Raw genomic sequence first — 19,183 nt, 5'->3', positions numbered from 1 at the left:
GGAGATCTTGCGGAGATAGCGGGGAATTGTAAGAACAATCCGTCACTAGCGCAGGCCTAAGCTGCAAGGCTTTGGGCCTAGTTATTTCTCTTGTAAGCTGTGGAGGTCCTACCTCGTCCAAAGTCAGCAACCCAAGAGAGCGACAATATGGAGATGCTCCCTTAAATGGGCCAGGGCTAGCCATTTTGGATTGGTCCAATCAGCTGTCACTCACCGTTACAATGGATTGGGGGTGATCACATGTCCAAAACCACCAGAGGTCCTTTAGCAAAAACCATAGAGTTCTGCAACCCGGTCACATGACCCGCAGGTCGTGCGACGCTAAAACAAGGAAGTAACACGATATACATATATTTATATAGATAATATTTATAAATATTAACTCCTTAACGATGCAGGACGTATATTTACGTCCTCTGCCGGCTCCCGCGATATGCTGCGAGGTCACGCGGTATCCCCGCGTCATATTGGGTTGGTCCCGGCAGCTATCAACGGCCGGGACCCGTGGCTAATACAGGACATCACCGATCGCGGTGATGCCCTGTATTAACCCTTCAGACGCGGCGATCAAAATGACCACCGCGTCTGAAGTGAAAGTGAAAGTATACCTGCTGCTCAGTCGGGCTGTTCGGGACCACCGCAGTGAAATTGCGGTGTCCCGAACAGCTTGCAGGACACCGGAAGGGCCCTTACCTGCCTCCTCGGTGTCCGATCGACGAATGACTGCTCCGTGCCTGAGATCCAGGCAGGAGCAGTCAAGCGTCGATAACACTGATCACAGTCGTGTTAATACATGCCAGTGCTCAGCCTGACAGATCAATGTGTGCAGTGTTATAGTTCCCTATGGGACATATAACACTGCAAAAAAAAAAAGTAAAAAAAAAGTGTTAATAAAGGTCATTTAACCCCTTCCCTAATAAAAGTTTGAATCACCCCCCTTTTCCCATAAAAAAAAATAAAATGGTGTAAATAAAAAAAAAAATATGTGGTATCGCTGCGTGCGTAAATATCCGAACTGTAAAAATATATAATTAATCAACCGATCAAAACAACCGATCAAAACAAAAATCAAACCGATAAAAACTTCAGGTCACGGTGCAAAAAATGAGTCCTCATACTGCCCTGTACGTGGAAAAATAAAAAAGTTATAGGGGTCAGAAGATTACATTTTTAAACGTATAAATTTTCCTGCATGTAGTTCGGATTTTTTCCAGAAGTACGACAAAATCAAACCTATATAAGTAGGGTATTATTTTAACCGTAAGGACCTACAGAATAATGATAAGGTGTCATTTTTACTGAAATATGCACTGCGTAGAAAGGGAAGACCAAAAATTTACAAAATGGCATTTTTTCTTCGATTTTGTCGCACAATGATTTTTTTTTCCGTTTCGCCATGAATATTTGGGTAAAATGACTAACGTCACTGCAAAGTAGAATTGCTGACGCAAAAAATAAGCCATAATATGGATTTTTAGGTGGAAAATTGAATGGGTTATGATTTTTAAAAGGTAAGGAGGAAAAAACAAAAGTGCAAAAACTGAAAAACCCTGAGCCCTAAGGGGTTAAGTTACTAAGGGGTGACTAGGGGTTAATCAGGGAAGTGAACCCCGACAGTCCTAGGGACTCTAACTTTGTGGACTAATAACTAAGGCACAGTATGAAATACGGTGCCGGGACATCACAAACCCCCTTACTTAAAACAAGTCGACCCCGACGCCTGTCCCCTAAGGTAGAGAGACTAGGACAAGGACAGAATTATAAACATTCTATATACATTCTGAAGACATGTTCTTTTAAATCTGACTAGTATCCTTACTAGACAACTATGAAGCTTACTAGACATTAGGAAGCTATCTAGACATTATGAAGCTATCTAGACATTAGTTTCTAGCTCCTTAGACATTTTTATAGCTCTCTATACATTTATGAGGCTAACTAGACATTAGTACAGCTCTCTATACCTTTAGTTTCAAGCTGACGAAAGCATTTTTGAAATCTCACCACATTTACTTTTGTTTTGCCACGATGAGTCACCTGTTAGTACACAAAAAGGGTATATTGGCTTGCCTGAGGCTCTCTACCAATAAGGTTAGCTACTAGGGTCTATCGGCTCCACGCTACTTACCCCTAGAACACAACAGTATAACCTTATCTAGGTTGCCTTTAGACATACGTGTTTAATTTTAAGCTCGCAAGAGCACCTACGGCCAGGTAGAGGATCTCACACACGTAATAAAGAGAAGAGAAATATGAGTGTACCTAACAGTGGCAGGAATTGAATATCAATAGGCTACAATTCCTAAAGTGTTTCTTGAGTGTGAGATATATTTTTGTTTTTGTGTATGTACTGAAGACGACTGAGGTAGTGCATTTAAGTGAGCTATTTAAAGAGGTACTCCCCCCCTAGACATCTTATCCCCTATCCAAAGGATAGGGGATAAGATGTCAGATCGCCGCGGTCCCGATGCTGGGGATCTCCGGGATCCCCGCTGCGGCACTGTGCTATCATTACAGCACAGAGCGAGTTCGCTCTGCACGTAATGACGGGCAATACAGGGGCCGGAGCATCGTTATGTCACGGCTCCGCCCCTCATGATGTCACAGCCCGCCCCTTTCAATTCAAGTCTATGGGAGGGTGCGTGGCGGTCGTCACGCCCCCTGCCATAGACTTGCATTAAGGGGACTGGCCGTGATGTCACGAGGGGCGGAGCCATGACATCACACTGCTCTGTCCCCTGTATCGCCCGTCATTACGCACAGAGCGAACTCGCTCTGTGATGTAATGATAGTGCGGTGCCGCATCGGTGATCCCGGGGCTCCCCAGCAGCGGGACCGCAGCGATCTGACATCTTCTAGGGGCAGAGTACCCCTTTAAGGTACTATGTGTGCAAGTACTGCTAAGTTTTGATATCTTAAGGGTAGTTTTGTTTGATGAAAGGTGCTGGCGATTGGCGACTGGAATACTACTCTCGGAGGAGCCGGGAGAGTCACCTATTTAGCAACTACTAAAACACCTTTTTAGTATTTTTATATATTTGTATGTACATGTTGTGGCAGTGTGGCAAGGAAAGGGTGTATTTCCCTTGCTATCTCTGCAGAATGCTCCACCTGTGGCCTGATTAATGAGGTATCAGGAAGGGAAAGTGTGTTTAAAAGGAAAAGAAACAGAATAGTTGGGGCTCTCCCTGGGTAACAGCATGTCGTTGTAGGGGGAGACACACGGACCCTGTTGAGGAAACACACAGCGAACTGTGAGCGGTCCAAGAAGTGAAGAAGTGGTGTGAACTGTGAGTAACAGGTTGCAGGGGCACATGTTTTATGCTGGCTGAGGGTAGATCACCAGATAGTAGTCAGGGCATGCTGATATGTGTAGTCAGTGACCAGATGGTCTAGTACTTTGGTTTGTTCCTGAGTTATGTTTTGTTTTACCTGCAACCTGTCTAAATAAAGCTGGCAAGGTGCCAGGCTTGCATGAATAACCGTTGTCTGTGGGTTTATTGAGTGGAAACGTGTCCCGTGGCAGTGTCCAGGACGATCCCGGAGCTAATCCCCAAGGAGGAATCCTTACAATGTATACAATAATTATTTATGTTTTTTGTTTTTTAGTGTACACATTAGTCTAGCGGACAATTTTCTATGTACAACCTTTACTTGCTTTTTATGTACACAGACACAAAGCTTTTTTTTCTGTGTACAAGAACCATATACATTTTTATTATACAAGCTTACATATTTATCAACACTCCAACAAGGTTCAGGCGCACACACCTGATAAGTGCAATTTTTAGAAAGAAAGTCTCATAAATATAGAGGTATACTGGCGTGTAAGGATCTGCAGTCCACCTACACTAGGACTCTATATTTCACGACTGCCACAATCAGCCGGGCACAAAACTTACGAATCTCCTACTGGCTAGGAGTCTCTTGACCTGATGGTCTGGCACAAAGCTTAATGGTTACGTTGCTGAACTTGGAACTGGAACAATCTTAGCATAGTCCTGCTAGGCACAGTTTCTTGAACTTGGTTACTGAAAAACAAAAGTGGTTAGCACAGACAAACAATAGACATTACTTTACAGTCCTTCAGAAAATATTCCTCCGAACTCTTCTTGTGCCTCTTGTAGTTCCTCTATACCTTCCAACATCTGGAGCAGGCGAGGAGTTAATGTAACTCTCCCACAACACATTGGTTAGAGTAGAATGGGTAACAGTAGGATTAAAAGTGACCAGAGGTTTACTGGTTAGGATCAAGGTTGGTGCATAAGGTTTTAGCCCCACCTCCATGCCAGGTGTGGGCCAGAGCACTTTTGTCTGTACCCTGGAAGCAGGCAAACTCTCCACGTCAGAAGGGGGCCTTGGTACATATGTTGGTACCTGTGCAGGAGGCAAACTCTCATTGCTCCGAGAGGGCCTAGGTACATACGTTGGTTAATTGCAGGAGGCAAACTCTCGTTCCTCCTCCTTGAGTTCGGTGGTGGAGGCATCAGGAGCAGACCATTTCGGCCTCATGTTGAAGGGATCCGATTCCCAATCTGTAGACGGAAAGTATTTGAAGGGAAGCTGTGTTGGGCTGTTGGTCTTGTGGCCGCAGCAGCCCATTCTCCACGCAGGCTCTGGACTCCACTATCTCGCCCACCTCCAGAGAGCAGAACTTTTTATGAAGATATGGCCTCTATACTGCTCGCCGGTTTATGAGGATGGTTTGCCCTGTGTGGCAATCTAGGAGTGTCCCATAACCTCTGACCTTGTCGAACTTGGCCACAGTTTCTCTTTGTCGTTCTAAAGGCTCCTCCCCTTCTCGGGGGTGATCCCACTTGTAGAGTGCCTCCATCTCTTTAGTATTCTCCCGATAACAAATTCTTTCCTCAGGAGGCAAATGCACATGCTTTGGGGCGTACAGTTCCCTGTGTCGGGCCTTTAATTTGTCCATCAACTCAGCCAGCTCGGCTTCCTGATGGGCCCTTTCTCTTTGTGCGGTTGGAATTGGTGGGAGTGGCTTCCCAGGTATAGGCTTCCCAGGTATAGGTTGTAGGTGCATATACTCGATGAGTCCCGGCTCGTCCCCAAAAATACACTGGGGCAAATCTGGTGAGCATGGTCGTGCACGTGGCAAGGGGTATTTCAGCTTCAGGGCTGGAGGAGGAAGAAAAGGCTGCCTCTGGCGGGGTACTCACTGCAGACTCCTCTGATGGGATCTCGGCCCATGAGCCCCATGTTCTGTGGTGAGGGAACAATGTCACCGGTGATGCACCTCCAGGTGTCCCTGCGCTCTCCACTGGAGGTGTGTCCGGCCAGTCATCGTCGTCATCGGGCAGTGGGGGTAGATTGCAGGCCCCCTCTTCGTCCAGTGACACCCACTGCAGACGGTCGGCAATATCTTGGAATAGTTGGGCTGCGACTGCCACAACTTTCTGCTGTTCCGGCGCCATTTTGCTGTTCTCACCACGTGGAACGCTGCTCTCCTCCATGTCTGTACTCTCCGGCTCCTTGTGCAGACTGAAGAGGTCGCTGTGCATGGTGTCTTTTTATATTGGGCTTCCCCAAAATGGCGGCCGGCAGGAAGGACATCATCGGTGCAGCCCCGACTTCCTGTCCTCCCAGAAACGACTCCTCTGTTTCCAAGTTCCCTTTCGGCTGCGATACAGCAACTTGGCGGGACGTGGCGCAGCGCGGGCCTTTTTCGCGTGCTTCTCTGGTAGCAGGTTAACTCTTTCTGCGCCGACCAGACCAGAGGATCATAGCATATATTCATTTAGCAGTTTACACATTCTTGCTGCGCATAAATTTTTGCCTACTCCCTTACTTTTCGTGTGGCCCCCTTGCAACTTGCACCACACGCACCGCTCTCGTACACAATAATGCGGTTTACAGCACATGAATAAAGTCCGTTATATTGGGGGGGGTACAATTTCACTAGTGGCAACAGCAGCAGGCACACACCCGAATCCTGTTCTTCAGACACCAAAAAGGCTTTGTGGTAAGTGTGGGGGTGTAGGGTAGTTGGGGTGTTGCTGTTCGATATCATAAAGGGCGGTGTTAACCCTTGTCACTCGTGATGCCACGGTGAGGGTTAAAACTCTGTAGTGATGCTGGGCCTATCGCCACTCTTCCCAAGAGCGATAGGTGAGTGTGAATTAAATAGATTGTCCACAGCAGTGCTGAACTTAAAACTTGCAGGAATCTTTACTGAAGATTTTCTGGATATGCAGTAACGGTAACAGTCCAGATAACAGAGTCTTTACAAACAGCACAGCAGTGATTGACATATGCCTAGTACCGGAAAGTTCCCTTTTGATTTTGAGGATTGTATTTGCATAGATCCGCCGGATTTAGGGGTTGGATTAGGTCCGGAGATCTTGTGGAGATAGCGGGGAATTGTAAGAACTATCCGTCACTAGCGCAGGCCTAAGCCGCAAGGCTTTGGGCCTAGTCATTTGTCTTGTAAGCTGCGGAGGTCCTACCTTGTCCAAAGTCAGCAACCCAAGAGAGGACAATATGGCGCAGCTCCCTTATATGGGCAGGGGCTGGCCGTTTTGAATTGGTCCAATCAGCTGTCACTCACCGTTACAATGGATTGTGGGTGATCACATGTCCAAAACCACCAAAGGTCCTTTAGCAAAAACCATAGAGTTCTGCAACCCGGTCACATGACCCGCAGGTCCTGCAACGCTAAGACAAGTAACACCATATACATATATTTATATAGATAATATTTATAAATATTAAGTTACTAAGGGGTGACTAGGGGTTAATTAGGGAAGCAAACCCCGGCAGTCCTGGAGACTCTAACTTTGGGGACTAATAACTAAGGCACAGTATGAAATACGGTGCCTGGACACCACACTTTGTGTTCCAAAAAAGTCAGAAGAGTCAGATATATCCAGCTCAACCCAAAACACGCGCACGGACAGGACTAGGACTTGTCCACAAATATGCAAAGAAAAGAGGATGTCCAGCGCACACACGTCTAGAGGAACTTCTTTAATTCGGTTGCCATGGGATACAGCAGGTACTCCAATAACGTGAAGCGTTTCGGCCCGCAAGGCCTTAGCCATACAAAGGTTACTTGTGTTAAGTTAATTTATATATGCAAGGTGGAAGTGTCCCGGATGGAACTCGTCCATCCCACGTCACTCCACACCTGCATACATAATTACAGACATGCCGTTTTTTCCCAAATTTACCATTTTTACAAAGGGTAATGGGAGAAAATGCCCCCCAAAATTTGTAACCCCATCTCTTCCGAGTATGGAAATACCCCATGTGCTCTTGGGGCAAACTACAAAGCTCAGAAGAGAATGAGTTACATTCAGCTTTTCTAAAGCAAATTTTGCTGAAATCGTTTTTGGGGGGCATGTCGCATTTAGGAAGCCCCTATGGTGCCAGAACAGCAAAAAAAAAACAAAAAAACACACATGGCATACTATTTTGGAAACTACACCCCTCAAGGAACATAACAAGGGGTACAGGGAGCATTAACACCTCACAGGTGTTTGACGACTGTTTGCTAAAGTTGCATGTGTAAATGGAAAAAAATGTTTCACAAAAATGCTGGTTTTCCCCCAAATTTTACATTTTTACAAGGGTTAATAGGAGAAAATGACCCCCAACATTTGTAACCCCATTTCTTCTGAGTATGGAAATACATGTGTGGAAGTCAAGTGCTCTGCTGGCGCACTACAATGCTCAGAAGAGGAGGAGCACCATTGAGCTTTTGGAAAGAGAATTTGTTTGGAATGGAAGTCAGGGGCCATGTGTGTTTACAAAGCCTCTCGTGGTGCCAGAACAGTGGACCCCCCACATGTGATCCCATTTTGGAAACTAAACCCCTCACAGAATTTAACAAGGGGTGCAGTGAGTATTTACACCCCACTGGCGTTTGACAGATCTTTGGAACAGTGGGCTGTGCAAATGAAAAATAACATTTTTCATTTTCACAGACCACTTTTCCAATAATCTGTCAGACACCTGTGGGGCGTAAATGCTCACTGTACCCCTTAATACATTACATGAGAGGTGTAGTTTCCAAAATGGGGTCACATGTGGGGGGGTCCACTGTTCTAGCACTATGGGGGCTTTGTAAACACATGTGGCCTTCAATTCCGGACAATTTTTCTCTCCAAAATCCCAATGGCGCTCCTTCTCTTCTGTGCATTGTAGTGCGCCAGCAGAGCACTTTACTTCCACATATGGGGTATGGGGTTACAAATTGTGGGGGCTTTTTTCCTATTTTCCCCTGTGAAAATGAAAAATTTTGGGTAACCCCAGCATTTTAGTGAATTGTTTTTTTTTTCATTTTCCCATCCAACTTTAATGAAAATTCTTCAAACACCTGTGGGGTGTTAAGGCTCACTATACCCCTTGTTACATTCCATGAGGGGTGTAGTTTCCAAAATGGGGTCACATGTGGGAATTTATTTTTTTGTGTTTATTTCAGAACAGCTGTAAAATCAGCCACCCCTGTGCAAATCACCAATTTTGGCCTCAAAGGGAGTGCGCTCTCACTCCTTAGCCTTGTTGTGCGTCCACAGAGCATTTTACGCCCACATATGGGGTATTTCCGTACTCAGGAGAAATTGCGTTACAAATTTTGGGGGTCTTTTTTTCCTTTTACCGCTTGTGAAAATAAAAAGTATGGGGCAACACCAGCATGTTAGTGTAAAAATAAATATATATATTTTTTACACTAACAGGCTGGTGTAGCCCCCAACTTTTCCTTTTCATAAGGTTTAAAATGAGAAAAAGTCCCCAAGAATTTGTAGTGCAATTTCTCCCAAGTATGGAAATACCCCATATGTGGCCCTAAACTGTGCCTACAGCTGTTGCTAAACTCCCAGCATGCCTGGTCAGTGGCTATCTGGAAATGCTGGGAGTTGTTGTTTTGCAACAGCTGGAGGCTCCGTTTTGGAAACACTTTGTGTTTTTCATTATTATTGGGGGGCACAGTGTAAGGGAGTGTATATGTAGTATTTTCCCCTTTATTATGTGTTAGTGTAGTGTAGTGTTTTTAGGGTACATTCGCACTGGCTGAGGTTTACAGTGAGTTTCCCGCTAGCAGTTTGTGCTGCGACGAAAAATTTGCAGCAGCTTTTTTTTTTTTCTTTTTCTGGAAGACCAGTACATTTTTATTTTGAAGATAACTGAGAATATTTTCAGTGAAAGTGTTGGGTTTATAATCCATGATCATCTGAACATGAGGAAGGTGTCTGCTAAGTGGGTCCCGAAATGTTTGTCACACAGTGGTCATCATCAAGAACAAACTAGCTGACCTGGGCTTTGAGATGCTGGGTTATCCTCCTTTTTTTTTTTATACTTTTTATATTTTCCCCCAACTCTCTCCCTACTCTCCCACCCCCCTTAAAACCTTCCCCCAACCGTGCTCTACTACTCAATACCCACCCCCCCTGCGTCAGACTGGGGCTTTATATACCTAAGGTCACATAGCCCTCTTTATTTCCATTTCTCCCATTCTTTCTTATTTTCTACACTTTTCTTTTTCCCGAGATAATATGTAGATTCATATTTTCGGACTTTATCTTCCATATTAATCCATTCTTCACTATATGGAGCTTTAGGTGCAAACCATTTCCTAAGAATTAAGATTTTACTTAAACCAAAAAGTTACCCATTTTAAACAATCCATGAGGGGTATAATACATTTTATGCATCAGTATTATTTGTGATAGTTTATGATTCGAACTAATTACAGACTTATATATACTCTGAAAGATTTCCCATCAATCCTCCTCTTCCATCATTCCTAGTTCTTTTTCCTATTTACCTTTAATTGTTTTGAAGTTTTTTTTAGCTTTATGTTTAATAATAGTTTTATAGATTTTACCCAATCTACTTCTGGATTGGTTACTGGAATCTAATATATCAAGGGGTATCGACCAGTTCATGATGTTCAATGTCCCATTTGGGATTATCTTTTTCTGCCTCAAATGCATTTATAACCTGGGCATACCCAAATTCAGCTCTTTTTTCTAAATTGTATCTACTACATAATTCATTCCATGACAAAAGACATTTATTACTTACCATCTGTTCTACCCTTAATACCCTATATACACGAAATCCCAACTATTCTTGTTGCAAATTTCCAAATCTGGAAAATGAAAAAAACTGTGCTCCTAATGTGAAGTTTATTTGTCTTTTCCTCTCTAATATATCCCAAATAGGAGTTTTTCCCTCCCCAAATACTTCCAAAAACGTATTAACCATCCCACCCTCCAGACATAACATATTTAATTGTGACGCTAAGTAATACATCTGAAAATTAGGGATTCCCATGTCCCCCAGTTTTACTGGGGGGTTAATCATGTTTTTGCTCGATTCTGATACGTTTACGTCCCCATATTAATTCATTTCTTTTTCTCTCTATTTCTTTGAAATGTTTGTCTGCAACCCAGATGGGAGCTGCTCTAAGGGGGTTGTAAATGGATCGGCAGTATAACACTTTTTGTTAATACAGCTCAAACTTGAAGCAGGAAACTCACTCTAAACCTGCCCGTGTGAATGTACCCTGTACACTGCACAGTGATCTCCAAACTGTAGCCCTCCAGCTGTTGCAAAACTACAAATCCCAGCTTACCCAAATAGCTGTCTGGTCATGCTGGGAGTTGTAGTTTTGCAACATCTGGAGGGCTACAGTTTAGAGACCACTGTACATATGTTGCTAGGCAACTCACCGGCTTCCGTAGGATCCAGGGAGCCGCATCGCTGATTTGTTATTGACGTGCATTCTGGTTACAGATAGACTGGCTACAAGTGATGGCCCATAACCTGCATCTGTTCGTTTAAATACAGTATTTATCGGGGTATACGACGCACCGGCCTATAACACGCACCCTCATTTTATCAAGGATATTTGGGTAAAAAAAGTTTTTTACCCAAATATCCTTGGTAAAATGAGGGTGCGTGTGTGTGCATGTGTATACCCCGATACACCCCCAGGAAAGGCAGGGGGAAAGAGGCCGTCGCTGCCCGCTTCTCTCCCCCTGCCTTTCCTGGGTTCTAGAGCCCTGCTGCCGCCGCTTCTCTCCCGCTGGCTATCTGCGCCGCTGCCCGTTCTCTCCCCCTGACTATCGGTGCCGGCGCCCATTGCCTCCCCCATCCCCGGTTGTATAATTACCTGTTGCCGGGGTCGGGTCCGCGCTGCTTCAGGCCTCCGGTGTGCGTCCCATGCGTCGTTGCTATGCACTGCACGGCGCGGCGCAATGACGAGTGATGCAGGGGACGCACACCGGAGGCCTGAAGCAGCGCGGACCTGACCCCGGCAACAGGTAATTATACAACCGGGGATGGGGGAGGGAACACTGCCCCTTCTCTCCCCCTGGCTATCGGCGCCGGCAATGGGGCGCCGGCACCGATAGTCAGGGGTAGAGAACGGGCAGTGGCAGCGGTAGCCAGGGGGAGAGAAGGGCCGGCAGCAGGGCTCTAGACCCCAGGACAGGCAGGGGCAGAGAAGCCGGCATCGGTGGCGGTCTCTGCACCTGCAAAGCCGCTGCAGTTCATTGATTTAAAGCGCCCACTGTAAATCATTGAACTGCAGCGGCTTATCGGCGTATAACACGCAGGTAGACTTTAGGCTAAAAATTTTAGCCTAAAAAGTGCGTGTTATAAGCCGATAAATACGGTAAGTGATCTCGTAGTAAGTGACATAAAATAAGATTTGGTAGGAAAAGTTTGGCTGTTTGTCTATGAGTCAAAAGTGTGTAATAGATCCAATATTCTGAAGGAAAATAATTTAGCTTCACTGATGTACACATTTAAAAAATGTGAAATAATGCATTTGGGTGGAAGGAATCTTCTGAGCATAGTGTTATGTTCTCTTTAGTGAAGACTTCAGAAGAGAAGGGTTTAGGGATATTGGGGGAGATTTATCAAAACCTATGCTTTGGAATAGTGGAGCAGTTGCCCATAGCAACTAACCAGATTGCTTCTTACATTTTGAATAAGGCCTCTAAAAATGAAAGAAGAAATCTGATTGGTTGCTATGTGCACCACCTGTGCACTACACAGGTTTTGATAAATCTCTCACATTAATAGCTGACTTGCTCAAAATGAGTCAACAGTGCAGTCAGGTAGTTGAGAAAGCAAGTTGAATGCTTGCTGTATAGAAGAATGGAGATTGTGTGATTCCACAGTGTAGAGCTCTAGAGGGTCTTATAAAGGGTACCCGGTCAGATGATTTATTACATACTAGCTGAGTACCCGGCATTGCGCGGTTTTTCCTTCCTAATCCTTGTTGGGGAGGAAAATCAACAAAGGAGGAAGATTTTGACTTCATATCCCATCCCATATATATTGTTGACATATCCCGTCCTCATATCTCGTCCTCATACCACGACCTCCTATCCCGACCTCCTATCCCGACCTCCTATCCTGTCCTCCTATCCTGTCCTCCTATCCTGTCCTCCTATCCTGACCTCCTATCCCATCCTCCTATCTCGACCTCCTATCTCGACCTCCTATCCCGACCTCCTATCCCGACCTCCTATCCCGACCTCCTATCCCGACTTCCTATCCCGTCCTCCTATCTACACCTCCTATCTCCACCTCATATCCCGTACTCCTAACTCGACCTCCTAACTCGACCTCCTATCTCGACCTCCTATCCCGACCATCCCGTCCTCCTATCATGACCTCCTATCTCGACCTCCTATCTTGACCTCCTATCCCAACCTCCTGTTCCATCCTCATATCCCAAACTGTAAGATGTGTACCAGGTATTGAAATATCTCCAGCCGTACAGAAGTTATGTGAGAACATACATTTCCCATAGATTTGCATGGGACTTTAAACAAAACCCTGACCCTCACAAATGGGGGTAGTTAAGGGTTAAATTAACTATCCTATATTTTAAGTTGACATATAAGTAACATGTGACCAAATATTATCGAAATATCTCCAGTCATTTTGAAGTTATGTAGTAACATATATTTCCCCTAGACTTGTATGGGACTTTAAAGAAAAACCCCGACCCTGGCAAATGGGGGTGAGTAAGGGTTAAATTACCTATCCTATGTTTGTTGTTGACATATAAGTAACATGTTTGCCAAGTTTCATGTTAATATCTTTAGCCATTTGGACGTGATGCTGGAACATACACACACATACATACATACACACATATATATATATAGATATTGTGGATAGGGGATAAATGCCATAAGTGGACTAACTCCATTAAATAATGGGGGCTGAAATACTTTAAAGGGGTTGTCCACAGCATAGGAGATAAGTGGCTAATCGCGCAGGTGGATCTAACCCTTGGGACCCCCTGATCTCCTGAACGGGACTCTAGCTCTCAATGAGACCCATGCTGTAGATCAGTGTTGTCAATCTGTAACCCTTCAGATCTGGCAAAACTTCAACTTCCAGCATGCCCGGACAGCCATTGCTGCAGCCAACAGCTGTTTTGCAACATCTGGGGGGTTGCTGTTTGAGAACACTGCTGTAGATGATACATTATCCATTCCTTTGAATGAAAGCGCCGGAGATGCACGAGTGCTACATTGTCTACACTGTCAAGTGAAGTAGCAAATCTGCCACTGTTTAATTTATTTAGTGATCCCAGATTTGCTATCTTGGGCAGAAAATTGAATGGGTGATTTGGTAGAACAGAAGTACTGCCTCAACTAATTTTAAATAAGTATTTAGGCGGAGATTCATTAAAACCTGTGCAGAGGAAACATCCACCAGTTGCCCATAGCAACCAATCAGATTGTTTCTTTCATTTTTGAAAAGGCCCCTGAAAAATAAAGGAAGCAATGTTATTGGTTGCTATGGGCAACTGCTCAACTTTTCCTCTGTACAGGTCTTGATGAAGTTCTATGTGAGCTCATTGGTGAAAGTGGTGTCACTACTTATTTTCATTACTTTACAGGATTATTGCTTTTTGGGTTTCTCCATTAGATGGTCTATTTTCACTATGCCTAGATATTGTAGAAAGTATGCATAAAAAATGGATGCCTTTCTCTTTGTATGTTAAGTGAAGATCTACATTTTATGCAGCTATGAAAGTAACCGATGTAAAGGAACATTTGGATGATCACAGAATGATACCTATTTAAGCCTTCTCTCCTGAATTGTATTGACAGAACTAATGATTAAACATGCACTTCTGGAAACTCAGAGTACATTAAGTCTTCATACCTCATTGAACCCATTATTGCAAAAAGGATCAATTTCTTCACTTTGTTTTGTTCAATAGTAAAACAACCACAAGATGGAACATTGACCTAATCTTAAGTATTTTCACATGAATCAACAAAGGAAAACTTTGTGGGGCACATATTCAAAAATGACTGTAATTTGGGTTACAGCAATATAATACAAGTTCCCTTGTGCTGCTTTAAAAATTGGAGGATTTATTTTCACAAGATTTTTGGTTTCCCCACACATGCGCATGAATAAGGGGGTCCGCTGCTGAAACGTTGTGCCATGACTGGTGAAACTACGGAATATGCTGCTATTTTCTGCTGCTAAAATGCTATTTTAAGGTCCTGCCAGGCCAGCCGATGTGCAAAAAAGAAAATGAATGCCGGAAGAATTTTCCAAAGAAATTGTGAGTTATTTTTTAAATTTATACTCACAAACTGTGATTTATATAGTTGGCGTGCAGTCAGCATTTGTTTGCCCTACACGTGTATTACTCAGATAACCCCACTCATACTCTTGATCAACCTCATGTTCATTTCTGATTTGCTCCATATGCTTTCTTTGCACCTAGATCGTTATGCTCTTGATAGTCTACAAGAATTTTACATTTTTATGTTATATGTACAATATATACAGATTTCTGTAAACAAAAAACGGGCTGAAAAAGTAAACCCACATCTCTATAAGGTTAGCAGAAAGAGAAGTGAAAGAAAGAAACAGCTGAGCAAGAACCCACTGGCAGCTGTCAAAACAGCAATAAAAACCATTCCCGAGTCAAACATTAATATGTATTTTGGTAAATATATGCTTGTCAGATCCAGGTAAAGAAATCAACAATTATCAGACTGTACTCAAGACACTGACTGACAGTAATGCGCTGGTAAACAGAAATGAATAAATGGAATGTTATTTGTTTCTTGAATACGACTTCCAAACAAACATACCTGGTGTCATGCAGCCCAAAGGAACACGAAGCGGCACTGCTATAACACACTAGTGATGAGCGGAAATTTGCAATATTTTGCGAATATATAGACGAATATTCGTCCTATATTCGCGAATTTTGCGTATTCGTTATATTCGCATATTTGCATATTTGCGTATTCGGGGAAGAAAACAGTGAGGGGGTGGGCAACTTTACTATTGGTTGCTAGTAACCTCTGATAAGTGTATTTGCATCATTCTAATTGGCCCACAAGTGAAAAGAAGGAATATGCGAATATTCGCAAATGCGAATATGTGCACATGCGAATATTCACATATGCGAATATGCGCATATGTGAATATTCACATATGCGAATATGCGCATATGCGGTAAAAAGCTAACATTTGCAATTTCGAATATATAGCAAATGTATTCGCAAATTCGCAAATAATCGCCCCAACACCATAACACACCAATGAGTATCAGCTGGAGAGATGCGGATCCATATAGCAGGTCCTCAGAATAGGTGAGAGTCACGGAGGTGCTGGGATGAATGTCTGAGAAACAATACAAGGCAATAAACTATGTAGCATACAGAAAGAATCCCACACTCATCGCATCAACAGATCTCTCAGGGCTCGATCTCGAAACCTTTGAGGGACGGGATGACTGGACTGGCATGGGGCGATCAGAGGCGACTTCCATCGGTTTTGCGCAGAATAGTGCGCTTCTTCCGGCCTCCTGAGGCTGGAAGAAGTGCACTATTCTGTGCCAAAACCAACGGCAGTATTGCCTTCCGCAGTGTTGCCTTCAGCTGTGTGCCTACAGCTTTTACAAAACTACAACTCCCAGCATGCCCAGACATCCTTTGCATGCTTGGAGTTGTAGTTTTGCAACATCTGGAGGCACATGTTTGGTAAAACTCTGTGTTACAGCAGTGTTGCTGCAGGCTGCGTTCCTCCTGCAGCCTTGTCAATCAGCCATCTCATGTCCATGACCCTTGGACACGCTCATGCTGCTTTTGGACTCATCAGTGTCCCAGGAGGTATGGGGACCCGAAGTGGTGGGATTTTTAAAGGCAGTTTTCTTTAAATGGGCAGCGTCAGAGCAACCGATTCTTCCGGCTCTCTGAGAGAGCCAAGAGAGCCACCATTCTTTTTCTTCTTTCATTGAGATTTCTATAGTCTCATTGCTCATTACAGTAAAGAATCCCCTTCTGTGATGATGGTAAAACCTTCTTTCCTCTAGACATAGAGGATGCCTCCTTGTCATGGTTACAGTCCTAGTATTTGTTTTGGACTTTTCCTCCACTGAAGTATGAGCATGCTGCTATCTTCGAACTTGGCACTGGGCATATTGTGGTGCCGATTTGTTTTGTATTTTCACAGCGGATTTCACCAATGTCAGTGTTGCAGGTGATGACATTTGGGATTAAGCCACAGCAATATTCTCATATAACACATGCAGATTTGGCTTTGGATTGGAATCATGGATTTGTGGTGAGTTCTAAACTATGAAATTGGATCCAGACTAACAATTTAGTATAATTGCAAGTCGTCATCTCCTGCAGATATCTGATGTTGCTGTACATTGGAGGGTAGTTGTATTGAATGAACTGAAATTAATTTGTTCATTTAGTATATACAAAACCTCAGGATGTGGAAAGATGAATAGGTCTGAAATGGAAGACTATTGAGTAATTTGCTATTTCTTATGTTTCAGCTGTGCATGTAATTATTAGCGCTCTCCTGATCTTTCTTCTCCTATAATAAATTATTTTTCCATTTAAAACTGTCATTTATGAGCTTAATTTTTTACATTATCTTGTGAAATGTATTGATCAGTTCCAGCACTGTACTGAATTTGCCATTGCTCATCATCTTATATACTGACACTGAGCTATGGTGGATTGTCGGAAATAGATTGTATTGATCAAAAGCTCCTTATAATAATAATAAGGGGAGAGCATGCTGAGACAAAGGAAATAACACCATTTCACAGAAGCAATGTCAATACAAAGAAATGAAGCCATCAATTAAATCCGGCAATTTTTCATAATATTCTCCTGTAATTTTAAAAGCATGGTACAGACTTACTACAATATATAAAGAAATGGAAAAAAAGACAACAAAGTTTCCTTCTGACTTTTAAAATCTTTCATTGAGATATGTAATTGACCTCGTGTGCTGCAAACTTTTAATGTACTATAGGGTAAATCTTTAGAAACCTTCAGTAATAGATTCTCTCCGTTCTCCCAACTGCGTTCCGATCAATGCCATTGTCCTGTATTTCTAGATTTTAGTACAACTTCAGAGTTAGTTAACAAAAGATTGTTTAGTGATCCTAACAAGATCTATAACACTAGATAGATAGATAGATGATAGACAAACTGTGGAAAGATAGGTAGGTAGATAGGTAAGTCAAGGCAACATCACTAGTCCAGGCCCGGAGAAGAGAAGAGGGCCTCCGGGTGAAGGCAGCCCGGAACTACTAACCCTCCCCACTGGACGGTCCCTGCAGCATAGATGGCCTGGACCAGCTCACCCTTCCTTCCCACCGAGGGGAGGTGAGTAGAAAACTAAAGGGGGGGGGGGTCTGGATGATGACGAAGGCCGCAGTGGTCTTCAACCTGCGGACCTCCAGATGTTTCAAAACTACAACTCCCAGCATGCCCGGACAGCCGATGGCTGTCCGGGCATGCTGGGAGTTGTAGTTTTGCAACATCTGGAGGTCCGCAGGTTGAAGACCACTGGATTGACACGCGGCGATGATGAAGGGGGGTGGGATGATGACAGGGGGATGATGACAGGCGGTGATGACGAAGGGGGGGATGATGACAGGCGGTGATGATGAAGGGGGCGTTAATGACGGGGGTCTGGATTGCGACATGGGGGGATGATGTATTTCCCATCCTAGGCTTATAGTCGAGTCAATAACTTTTCCTGTTTTTTTGGGGTGAAATTTGGGGCCTTGGCTTATATTCGGGTCGGCTTATACTCGAGTATATACTGTATGTACACACATGTTTCTGCCCAAATACTTTTATGTTGTTGAGACAACTCTAGATTTTAGGACCCACTTCAACCAACATTTGTGCACATACACAAATAGAGTATGAATTTACCAATATCTAAACATTTTGTTGAAGCAAAAACAGAGATTTACTTTGTTCGATCATGTTCCCATTCCCAAATGGGGAGGTGATCGTGTAAGTTTACTTGTGTTGGATTAAGGAATTGCCCTCCACCATAATGGGTTAAACATAGACTTCATGGTTATACCTGGCATGTATAAGTTATGTTCTAAATATTGGTCATGCCATTGTCGGTATATTCAGTGATTTTCATAACTCTCTATTTTTGCAATCTGTTGATCATCTTTATCTTTCTTCTTTCTTATTGATGGTATTTTTGTAGATGGTGGTTGGGGATGAAGATCAACACTTACCTTATTATTGTCTTCTCAGTAAGTGATTTGGAGTACTTTTAGGTAATGCTGCAATCCAGCCAACTTTTATTTATTCATATATAGCCATCATATTTAAGTATAATTTTTGCATATTTATGTGAAGTGATTTACATTGTATAGCAGCCAATATTCTCTGCTAGACAACATGCCTATTGATATGTTGTCCCACGGAGAGGTAATGGGAGGCTGCTTTTATACATTGTCAGGAATCTATTTTTCAGACAGTTCAATCACTACTATTTTCTATAGAAGTTGTGTTTTCCCGGCTGAGCTCCTCAGAATGTGGGTGCGCATGCGTTGCTCCTTATGACCTGAAAGTGCTTAGATACAGCAGCCTCCATGATCTGATTGGCTGCATGGCCAGTTCCCTAACCCTCTATGCAACGCGTGCACAGCAGCACACACCCTGTACTGTTTACAACACCACTATTGCGGATATACACTTTCCGGTGAGTGTTGCTTCCCCTTCCCCTCTCCTTTTGATATTTTTTATATATGCTTTTAATGACCACTTGTTGCACTTGGGCACTTATTAAGTATAAGATACTGTTTTGTGTGATCTGTATACTGTATGCTTTTTATGGACCATACACATGAACTACTCAAGTTACAATATTAATT

General features: G+C 43.5%; 1 long non-coding RNA gene across 3 annotated transcripts in view; it reads right to left on the bottom strand.

The window, feature by feature from the left end:
* LOC130357726 (uncharacterized) overlaps positions 1–19,183 on the bottom strand; it is a 133,866-nt gene that overhangs the window by 62,054 nt on the left and 52,629 nt on the right. Inside the window, exon 4 of one of the 3 annotated variants that reach the window (XR_008889234.1) lies at positions 1,958–2,037. The exons of the other annotated variants lie outside the window; for them this stretch is intronic. This is a non-coding gene — a long non-coding RNA (uncharacterized LOC130357726). Of the gene's footprint in view, positions 1–1,957; positions 2,038–19,183 lie in introns of those variants that run through there. 3 annotated transcript variants of the gene reach the window in all.

The sequence above is a fragment of the Hyla sarda genome, chromosome 2 (genome assembly GCF_029499605.1).
Source record: "Hyla sarda isolate aHylSar1 chromosome 2, aHylSar1.hap1, whole genome shotgun sequence".
NCBI lineage: Eukaryota > Metazoa > Chordata > Amphibia > Anura > Hylidae > Hyla > Hyla sarda.
The sequence above is the reverse complement of the archived record's forward strand: the minus strand, read 5'-3'. Positions and strand labels throughout refer to the sequence as shown.